The following is an 11,186-nucleotide window of genomic DNA, read 5'->3' as shown; positions in this document are numbered from 1 at the left end:
AAAACAATGTTTTGTTTTTTGAAGGCAGATACAAGGCTACCAAGTTATCACTAAAGCTAGAGACTTACTAGAGGTTTAGAAGTTCTGACGGCATGAAGGAATGCAGACAGGGGACGCTCCAGAATCACTGTCTATTCATGCTCTAAGTCCTGTGACACTATGGCGCGGGCAGCAGGAAACGAGACCCTGGATTCTGGTGAAGAGTGGGTGTAGACTGGAAAATAGAAGACACTGTGAGAGAGGCAGAACCGTCTTCTTTTTTCAAGATTTATTTTATTTATTTGAAAGACAGAGTTACAGACAGACGTAGAGGCAGAGAGGTCTTCCCTCCACTGGTTCACTCCCCACATAGCTGCAACGGCCAGAGCTGAGCTGATCCGAAGCCAGGAGCCAGCAGTCTCTTCTGGGTCTCCCATGCGGGTGCAGGAGTCCAAGGACTTGGGCCATCTTCTACTGCTTTCCCAGGCCATAGCAGAGAGTTGGATGGGAAGTGGAGCAGCCAGGACCAGAACCGGCGCCCACGTAGGATGACAGTGCCTCAGGCCAGGGCCTTAACCCACTGTGCCACAGCGCAGGCCTCAGAACCGTCTTCTAACAATTCAGTAGTGTTTCTTCTCTCTTCTGTGCATATGCGCATGGTCAGACATACACTACTGAAAGTGAGAATAACATGTTAGGTACACATTTTACAAGGTTTTTTAATTTTACAAATATTTCTGATTATAAAGATTTAGGAACATTTATTTTAGGTTTTGCTTTTAGGACTTTTAAGAGAAGTTATCAGAATTTCAATATCAATTCGTTGTTTGGAGTAAACCTCTCAAGTAAGAAAAATGGTGTGCCAGAACTTGCATTAGTGTTAACAATCTTTTTGGCCTCTGTTAATGTAATCGTAGGCAGCAATTTAAAAATATTCTTTAGAAAGCACTGCAGGAATTTAACTTACCACTGAAAAAGTTTAACAAAATAAACACATATTTCCTGAAGAGGCTGAATATATATGCGTATGTGACTGCACAAATAATAGGGTTTACATGACAGTATCCACTGGGGAGGAAATAATTCTCTTAATTATCATATTCCTTTATTCTTAGACTTTAGTAAAATAGACACTAGTAGTAGTGAACTGTTATTATTATACTTTAAAAAACATATTATGGGGGGCTGGCGTCGTGGCTCACTTGGTCAATCTTCTGCCTGCAGCGCCGGCATCCCATATAGGTGCGAGGTTCTAGTCCCGGCTGCTCCTCTTCCAGTCCAGCTCTCTGCTGTGGCCAGGGAAGGCAGTGGAGGGTGGCCCAAGTGCTTGGGCCCCTGCACCCGCATGGGAGACCAGAAGGAAACACCTGGCTCCTGGCTTTGGATTGGCACAGTTCTGGCCATAGTGGCCATTTGGGGGGTGAACCAACGGAAGGAAAACTCTCTCTGTCTCTCTCTCTCACTGTCTATATCTCTGTCAAATAGAAAGAAAACCATATTATGAATTAAACATTTTTAAATAGTCACTGATCAGAAATTAGTCTAAATTTTATTTTTATTACAATACATTTGATGATTAAAATATTTTATGGACTAGCACAACTTACAAATATTAATTAAAGCACAATGAAGTCCTACATACAAATGTTAAAAAAAAAAACCAGCACTTCCTTTAGGTATTCAGTTACTAAACTAGAATTCATATTTCACAGAATTTTAGAATACCAAAAAGAAACATCCTAAAAATTGAATAAATGAATAAAAATTGAATTTAGAAATTATGCATCAAAAAAAGAATTAATCATTCTCAAAATATTTTTAATCATATCACCAAACTATTAGTCAAATTCCAAATCTTCTTATATAAAATGTTATTATTTGTTTAAAGATTTCTTTATTTATTTGAAAGGCAGAGTTACACACACACACACGTGTGCAAACAACATACACACAGAATTTCCATCTATTGGTTCATTCCCTATGGCTACAACAGCGGGGGATGGGCCAGATGAAAGTCAGGAGCCTACAGCTCCATCCAGGTCTCCCAGGTGGGAGGCAGGGGCCCAAGCACTTGGGCCATCTTCTGCTGACTTCTCAGGCTCATTAGCAGGTTGCTGGTTCAGAGGGGAGCCAAACTGGCCCTCATATGGGATGCTGGCATTATGGAACAGCTCAATCCACTGTGCCCCCAAAATATATTTTTGAACAAGTTCCAAGGTATTATCTATAGCAAATGTGCTAAAAGTTACTGTACTCCATACCTTTGCAAATACACCACAGAATGCTGCTGGTGGCATTTTTCCAAACTGTGCTCTGAGAAACTGAAATTCCCACGACATGCCGAAGGTGTTCCACAGAAAACTGAGAATCTACAAGCCTTAACTCATGCCTCATTCACAGAGTCCATTGCATCTTCAGCCGTAAAGGAACCTATGTGACCAACCTACAGCCCACACTTAGTCACCACAGTTTATTTTCTTGGTATGTAACAGTTCTTAAAAACTTCAGTGTGACTATTTTTTTTTTTTTTTTTGACAGGCAGAGTGGACAGTGAGAGAGAGAGACAGAGAGAAAGGTCTTCCTTTGCCGTTGGTTCACCCTCCAATGGCCGCCGCGGCCAGCGCGATGTGGCCGGCGCACCGCGCTGATCCGATGGCAGGAGCCAGGAGCCAGGTGCTTTTCCTGGTCTCCCATGGGGTGCAGGGCCCAAGCACCTGGGCCATCCTCCACTGCACTCCCGGGCCACAGCAGAGGGCTGGCCTGGAAGAGGGGCAACCGGGACAGAATCCGGCACCCCAACCGGGACTAGAACCCGGTGTGCCGGCGCCGCTAGGCGGAGGATTAGCCTAGTGAGCCGCGGCGCCGGCCCAGTGTGACTATTTTTATGCATTCTGTATATTTGACTCTCCTACCTCCCGATCTGTGGCTAGCACAGAGGTGTTGCTATATCTCTGTTGTCAATATATAGGAGAGACTTCAAAAAGTTCAAGGAAAAGTGGAATTAAAAGATGTTTTGGTGTAAAAAATTTTGAAATGCATGCAGTTTCTCCATAGTACGCATTTTTCGTGTACTTTTTTTGAAGACCACTTGAATACTGGATACGTATGACTGTCATTCATCCTGGCTCACCAGAGTACTTTTGGCATGATCAACTGAAAAGCTAATTAGAGGCCAGTGCTTTGGCACAGAAGGCTAAGCCTCCTATTGTGGCGCCAGTATCCCATATGGGTGCCAGTTCTTGTCCCAGCTACTCTTCCAATCCAGTTCTCTGCTGATGGCCTGGGAAAGCAGTAGAGGTTGGTCCAAGTGCTTAGGCCCTCGCACCCACATGAGATCCAGAAGAAGCTCCTGGCTCCTGGCTTTGTTTTGGCTCAGCTCTGGCTGTTGTGGCCATTTTGGGGAGTAAACTAGCAGATGGAAGACCTTTCTCTCTCTCTCTCAGTCTCTCACTCTCTCTCTGTAACTGTATCTCTCAAATAAATAAATAAAATGCTTTTTTAAGAACGAGCTAATTAGACATGAATGGACTGACATTTATCTAAAGAAATATATGATACCTTAGAAGGAAAGGAGGAAAACACTGCAACACACATTGGATTAAGTAACAAACTTTTCAGTAATCACATCATAATTGGGAAAATGACTGAGATGGTAGAAAGAAATAAAGAACAGTGTGAAGTTGTATTTTATAGCATATTTAATTGCAGACTCATTTTCGATTCAATATGCACCCAAGCTAATGTCATTTCACAGAATGAGGACACTGTTGGTGTTCTCACACAGGTGATGGCTCATTTTGCAGGCTTATCCTTGTCTCATTTCATGGGAACAGCAACAAAAACCCCATTATTCAAACCTTCCATTATATCCAGCAGTGTCCTCAAATAATCAATTTTGAAAGTCAGCTAATGAGATACTCAAGCTTACCTTATTATTCTAGAGTACAAACTAACACAAACAACAGAAATCATCAGACATGGAGAAGCATAATGTAAATAAAATTTAAACCATCTCAGCCATTTCTCTATATGGGTCTTAATTTGTAACAGAGTTGCTTCACTTTTGGTATATTCTACTCAATTTATCTGCTCACATGATTACTTTGCTTTCAAACTTTTCCTTAAAATTGCTATGATTGTGGTGTAGTGGGCTAAGCCTCCACCTGCAGCATTGGCATCCCATATGAATGCTGGTTCATGTACTCCCTGCTCCTCTTTCGATCCAGATCTCTGCTGTGGCCTGGGAAAGCAGTAGAAGATGGCCCGAGTGCTTGGGCCCCTGCATCCATGTGGGAGACCAGGAAGAAGCACCTGGCTCCTGGCTTCAGATCGGCACAGTTCTGGCTATTGTGGTAATTTGGGGAGTGAACCAGTGGAATGGAAGGCCTCTCTCTCTCTCTCTCTCTCTGGCTCTACCTCTCTCTGTAACTCTGTCTTTCAAATAAATAAAATAAATCTTTTTTTTAAAGAAACTGTATATTCTTGAAGAATATTGTTGAACGTTGAAGTGACTGAAAAGTTACATATTATTATTATTATTTTTTTTTTGACAGGCAGAGTGGACAGTGAGAGAGAGAGACAGAGAGAAAGGTCTTCCTTTGCCATTGGTTCACCCTCCAATGGCCGCCGCGGCAGGCGCACTGCGCTGATCCGATGGCAGGAGCCAGGTGCTTTTCCTGATCTCCCATGGGGTGCAGGGCCCAAGCACTTGGGCCATCCTCCACTGCACTCCCTGGCCACAGCAGAGAGCTGGCCTGGAAGAGGGGCAACCGGGACAGAATCCGGCGCCCCGACCGGGACTAGAACCCGGTGTGCCGGCACCGCAAGGCGGAGGATTAGCCTAGTGAGCCACGGCGCCGGCAAGTTACATATTATTAAGAACTTATTTCAGAGAGATGCACACTGAAAAGATAATCTAATTACACTTTCTTTTTTAACTTTTATTTAACAAATATAAATTTCCAAAGTACAGCTTTTGGATTACAGTGGCTTTTTCCCCCCCTCATGACTTCCCTCCCACCTGCAATCCTCCTATTTCCTGCTCCCTCTCCCATTCCATTCACATCAAGATTCATTTTCAATTATCTTTATATACAGAAGATCAATTTAGTATATATTAAGTAAAGATTTCAACAGTTTGCACCCACACAGAAACACAAAGTGTAAAGTACTTTTTGAGTACTAGTTATAGTTATAGCATTAATTCACATTGCACAATACATTAAGGACAGAGATTCTACATGGGGAGTAAGTGCACAGTGACTCCTGTTGTTGACTTAACAAATTGACACTCTTGTTTGTGGCGTTAGTAATCTCCCTAGGGTCTTATCATGAGTTGCCAAGGCTACGGAAGCCTTTTGTGTTCGCCGACTCCGATCTTATTTAGACAAGGTCATAGTCAAATTGGAAGTTCTCTCTTCCCTTCAGAGAAAGGTACCTCCTTCTTTGATGGCCCATTCTTTCCACTGGGATCTCTCTAAAGAGGGTCAATGATGTATCTAATCTACTGCTAGCCTCTGGGAAAATCATATGTACCTTAGTAAAATACTAAATAATTACACAAAAATTTAAGTCAGTTTTCAAAGCTACCAATGAGTCATTTGGGTTTGCATTTCAATAAACACAGAGTTGACATAAATTCTCTCTATTGTAGTAAACATTTTTGTCTTCTCTAAGACAATAAAATACTGTTTTTTCATTCTTAAATCTAAATGGTAAAATAAGAAAGGTAACAGCTGAGAGCAGATTCCAGTGTGGTTTACAAAATCAGGAATAGGCAAGCCTGGATTTATTAACTGACATGAGAAAGCCCTGGAATACGGGTTGAAAATTTGTTTGACTAGCCAAATCCAGCCTGCTCCTTAGGAATCGCTTTTGTGTTTCCTAATTGCTAGAAAAAAATTAAAAGAATAGTACCACATGAAAACAACGTGGAATTTGCTGTCCATAAATAAAATTTTCTTGGAAAATGGCCTCATCCACTCATCCATATATTGTCTGCGATTATTTTCACACCACAGTGGCACAGCCAGGTGGTGGCAACTGAGACTGTCGGGCTACTCTCCTCCTTTGCTCTGCAGCAGGACACCCTACAAAGTAGTCATGCAGTTGTAATTACCAGTGCATTGAGTGCCGCATTGATTGTCATACCACAATAATTTTATATTCTCAGTAGTGAAAGCAAGTTGGTCATTAGAAGAAAAAACCAGAAATATGGACCTCAAGTGATGTTTTTAAGGCACAATAGAATACGGATGATTCTGTTATCAAATGAGGTGGCAAGGTATGGTATTTAACATGCAACAGATATTACAGTTACTCTAAAAGAATATTATATGTGTTGGGATTGCCAGATTAATTACTCATCACAATATTCTCAATTCACAGGAATAAGTGATGGGAAAATTTTAAAATTTATTAATATTTATTTATTTACTTATTTGAAAGGCAGAGCAACACACACACACACACACACACACACACACACATAGTCCATCAGCTGGTTCACCTTCCAGATGGCCACAACAGCTGGGTCTGACCCAGGTTGAAGCCAGGAAACTCAACCCAGTGTCCCACATGAGTGGCAGGGCCCATATGCTTGGGGCATCATTTGCTGCCTTCCCAGGCACATCAACGGGAAGCTGGATCAGAAATGAAGCAGCTGGGACTTGAATCAGCACTCTGAGATGGATGCTGGCATTGCAATGTGGGCCCCACTGAATATTTAGCACACAGTATTTTATCACAGAATTAATTAATTAACTAATTAACGGTTTAGTCAATTGAAAGGTAGAGTTACAGAGAGAGGAGGAGAGACAGAGAGATGTTCCATTCACTGGTTTACTTCCCAAATGGCCACAATGGCCAGGGGTAGGCCAGGCCAAAGCCAGGAGCTAGAAGACTCATTTCAGGTCTCTTATGTGGGTTCAGGGGACCAAGCCCTTGTGCCATCCTCTGCTGATTTTCCAGGTCATTAGCAGGGAGTTGGATCAGAAGCGGAGAAGCCAGGACTCAAACCGGAGCCCATATAGGATGCAGGCAGCAGCTTTACCTGCTACACCAAAACCCCAGTCTCAGAATTAATTTATAAAAATAATGTAATGACATTGAATAGCCCTTGTCTAGACTGTTGAGGAAGAATTTCTTAGCTTTTTTTCTTCCCCCTCCCCCTCCTCCCCTTCCTCTCCCTTCCCCTCCCCCTCTCCCTCCTCCTTCACCTCCTCCTCCTTCCTTGGACTAAACAAGAGAGGCAGGAGGAAGAGCGGTGGGAAAGTGGGTAGGAGGGTGGTACAGAGGGAATTACCATGTTTCTAATGTTGTATTTATGAGATACATACAAATAAAAAAAAGTAATGTAATGGTAATGGCTCAGTTGGGTCCTGTCACTCACGTGGGAGACCTGGATTGCATTCATGGCTCCTGGCTCTGGCTGTGGCCTCACCCTAGCCTGGCCCAATCCAGCCATTATCCAGCGAACTAGCAGATAGGGTTCTGTCTCTATTCTGTCTTTCTGAATGTCTCAAATAAATAAAAGTGAAAACAGTTAAGCTGTAGCCAAAATAAATGACTCCATAACAAAGGGAGGAAAACCTTTTACTAGTGGTGATTTAAATTGTTTGCAAATGCTGAAAAATGTGTCTAAAGTTCCCTTTTTTACAAAAATATTTATTTATTTATTGAAAGGCAGAGTCAAATAGAGGGAGGAAGTGACAGGGCTGGGGGATGGGGGAGAGAAAGAGAGAGAGAGAAAGAGAGAAAATCTTCCATCTGCTTGTTCAATCCCCAAATGTATACAGTGGTTGGGGCTGGGCCAAGCCAAAGCCAGAAGTCTGGAACCCCATCCAGGTCTCCAAGGTGGGAGGCAGAGACCAAGCACTTTGCATGTCTTCAGAAACTTCTCCCAGGAGCATTAGCAGGGAGCTGTATCAGAAGTGCTGGGACTCGAACCAGCATTCATGGGATGCCGGCATCACAAATGGCAGCTTAACCTGGTGTGTCACAGTGTCAGTCCCAAGAGTAAATTTTGTTAAATTATCTTTCAGCAAGAATAGTTGCTCGGGGCTGGCACTATGGTGTAGTGGGTAAAGCCACAACCTGCAGTTCCAGCTTCCCATATGGGCACTGGTTCAAGTCTTGGCTGCTACACTTCCGATCCAGGTCTCTGCTATGGCCTGGGAAAGCAATAAGTCCTTGGGCCCCTGCACCTATGTGGGAGACCCGGAAGAAGCCCCCCGGCTTCTGGCTTCAGATCAGTGCAGCTCCGGCCATTGCAGTCATCTGGGGAGTGAACCAGGGGATGAAAGACACCTCTTCCTCCCTCTCCCTCTCTCTCTGCTCTGCCTTTCAAATAAATAATCTTAAAATATAGTTGCTCAAAGAATCAAGAACATTGGGAAAAACATCCGTAGTAAGGACTAATAATAATAATAATAATAAAGGTAAATGATCCTGAGCTGTTTTTCTTCACTCCTTTCAGTCAATAGCTGTTATTGATACTGTCCACTTACTGTTTATTTAATGAGTCAATGCCAGGTTGAAGTGACTGAAGCATTAGTCTCTATGAATTATCCACATGGAACAATTACAGGCAAAAATAATTCTAAGAATAAAACATGAATATTGTGCCACCTAAAACAACAACCTTAAGAGGAATCTAAGATGAGCTACAACTGGTAAAAATATGTTTCCAGCAAAGATTTAGTTGGTTAACTTTACAAAAATTTTGAAAATGAGAGATGTTAAAAACCTATGTTTATTTACTAAATTATTCACCATCAGTTACTATGTAGAATATATCTGATTTAATCTTATTTTATTGCACTAGTAGAGTTAATGGTGAACTTCATTTGCTCTTATTGATTTAACCATCAACAGTCTGTTATCTTTCATCAGATATAGAAGCTGAAAAGCCTGATTTTCCCTGCCACATGGAAGTTCATCGGCTCAGCAGTGGTAGTTTCATTGTGGGTTTTTTTTTTTTTTTTTTTTTAAGATTTATTTCTTTGAAAGGCAGAGTTAGAGAAAGAGGCAGAAGCAGAGAGAGAGATCCACCTTTCATCTGCTGATTCATTCCCCAAATGGCCTCAACAGTCAGGACTAGACCAGGCTGAAGCTGGGAGCCAGGAGCCCAAGTACTTGGCCATCTTCTGCTGCTTTTCTAGGCACATTGGCAGGGAGCCAGATTGGAAGAGAAGCATCTGAGACTCAAACTGGTGCCCATATGGGATGCCAGTGCTCAGGTGGTAGCTTATCCTGCAATGCCACAACCACAGCCCCTATTGTGAGGTTTTCTAAAATTTTACTTAAGGTATACAAATTCCATGTATTTCATATATACAGCTTCAGGAACATAGTGATACTTCCCACCCTACCCTTCCTCTATTGTGAGTTTTTGAATTCAGATTTTACATTGAAATTTCTCTGAAATAAAGTAATTTATAACATTTATATTTTAAAAGTTGACATTATGAATGAATATGAGAATATATTCTTATTCATTCAACAGATATTTACTGAGTGCCTACTATTTGCTATATGTATAAATGTACTAGCTTAAGAACTTTGGGCAGAGCAGTGCTTCTCATATATGTACTATTCAGAGTACCTGCAAAATTTGCCTACACACACACACACACACATACACAAACTGTGCTGCTTTTTTGAAATAAATGTGCTTTTCTTAAATGAATAAATCTTACAATATGAGAAAAACTTTTAAAGATTTATTTTGTAAGTTAGAATTAGAGAGAGGGAAAGAGAGAGAGAGAGAGAGAGAGGGAGAGAGAGAGAGAGAGAGAGAGATCTTCCAATCACTGGTTTACCTTCCAAATGGCCACAATGGCTGAGACTGGGTCAGGCCAAAGCCAGGAGCCAGGAGCTTCATCCAGGTCTCCCAATGGGTGCAGGGGCACAAGCACTTGGGCCATCATCCACTGCTTTCCCAGCTGCATTAGCAGGGAGCTGGATTGAAGTGGAAAAGCAGGGACTGTAACTGATGAGATGTTGGCACTGCAAGTGCAGCTTAGGCTGCAATACCACAGCAGCAGCCCCACAACATGAGAAACTTTAGAGTACTGCTCTCTAATAAAACTTTCTGTGATGATGGAAATGTTTTCCGTTCCTACTGTTCAACATAACTACTAGATTCATGTGACTACTGAACAACTGAAGCATGGCTGGTACGAAATGAGAGAATGAATTTTTAATTAAATTTAAGTTCAGCAAACAGTTTGTAAGGAAGATGGTGGAGCAGTGGGGGAACTTAATGCTCTAGTCTGGGAAAAGATAGTTAAAGACACTCTCAGGAAAGAGGGAGAAAATGGCAGAAGAAACTCCATGCAAATTAGAGGGACACAGCAGACGTACGTGGAGGGTCTGGACACACAAATCTCAGCAGCTGAGAGCCTCCGTACCAGTTTTGGAGAGTGAGGTGAGACCAGACTGCAACAGCCCAAGCCACTGGTGATAAAGCTGCAGAAAAAGCATGGAGGACTCCAGCTTGGAGCCCTGTGGGGGATAGTGTACTTGCCAAACTAGAGGAGAAAAAAAATGGGGACACGTTTCTCTCTCCCCAATCACCCTGCAGTGGTTTCCTGTAACAAGCTGATAGCCAAAGCAAAAAATAGGAATATTTATGGAAAAATGGCAGGGCAAAGTCATTACTTATCAATAGTCACCTTGAATGTAAATGGCCTCAACTCTCCAGTTAAAAGACACAGACTGGCTGATTGAATTTTAAAAAACTCATTTATGCAAAGCCATAAAGCAAATTCAAAAAAATAAAAATCATACCATGCATATTCTCGAACCACAATGGAATGAAGCTGGACATCAGCAACCCAGGATTCTCTATAAAACATATGCAAACATGTGGAGAATGAACAACATGCTCCTGAATGAACAGCAGATCATAGGAGAAATCAAAACATTTCTGGAAATAAATAGAGGTGACAATATAACATATCAAAACTTAGGGGACAGGGCCAGTGCTGTGGCATAGCAAGTAAAGCTGCTACCTGCAGTGCCAGCATCCCATATGGGCGCTGGTTTGAGTCCCAGCTGCTCCACTTCTGATCCAGTTCTCTGCTATGGCCTGGGAAAGCAGAAGATGGCCCAAGTCCTTGGGCCCCTGCACCTGTGTAGGAAGACCAGAGGAAGCTCCTGGCTCCTGGCTTTGGATCAGTGCAGCTTCGGCCATTGCAGCCAAT

General features: G+C 42.3%; 1 long non-coding RNA gene across 1 annotated transcript; it reads right to left on the bottom strand.

Annotated features, from left to right (window-relative positions):
* Positions 1-253: 253 nt before the first annotated feature.
* Positions 254-10,883, bottom strand: LOC138849630 (uncharacterized). Its single transcript, XR_011388607.1, has 2 exons — positions 10,771-10,883; positions 254-653 (listed from the first exon to the last, which is right to left on the bottom strand). It is a non-coding gene; the product is annotated as an uncharacterized lncRNA (long non-coding RNA).
* Positions 10,884-11,186: the final 303 nt, after the last annotated feature.

Source organism: Oryctolagus cuniculus, chromosome 5, assembly GCF_964237555.1.
Source record: "Oryctolagus cuniculus chromosome 5, mOryCun1.1, whole genome shotgun sequence".
In the NCBI taxonomy this organism is placed as follows: Eukaryota; Metazoa; Chordata; class Mammalia; order Lagomorpha; family Leporidae; genus Oryctolagus; species Oryctolagus cuniculus.
Note: the sequence above shows the minus strand (reverse complement) of the source record. Positions and strands in the feature narration are given on the sequence as shown.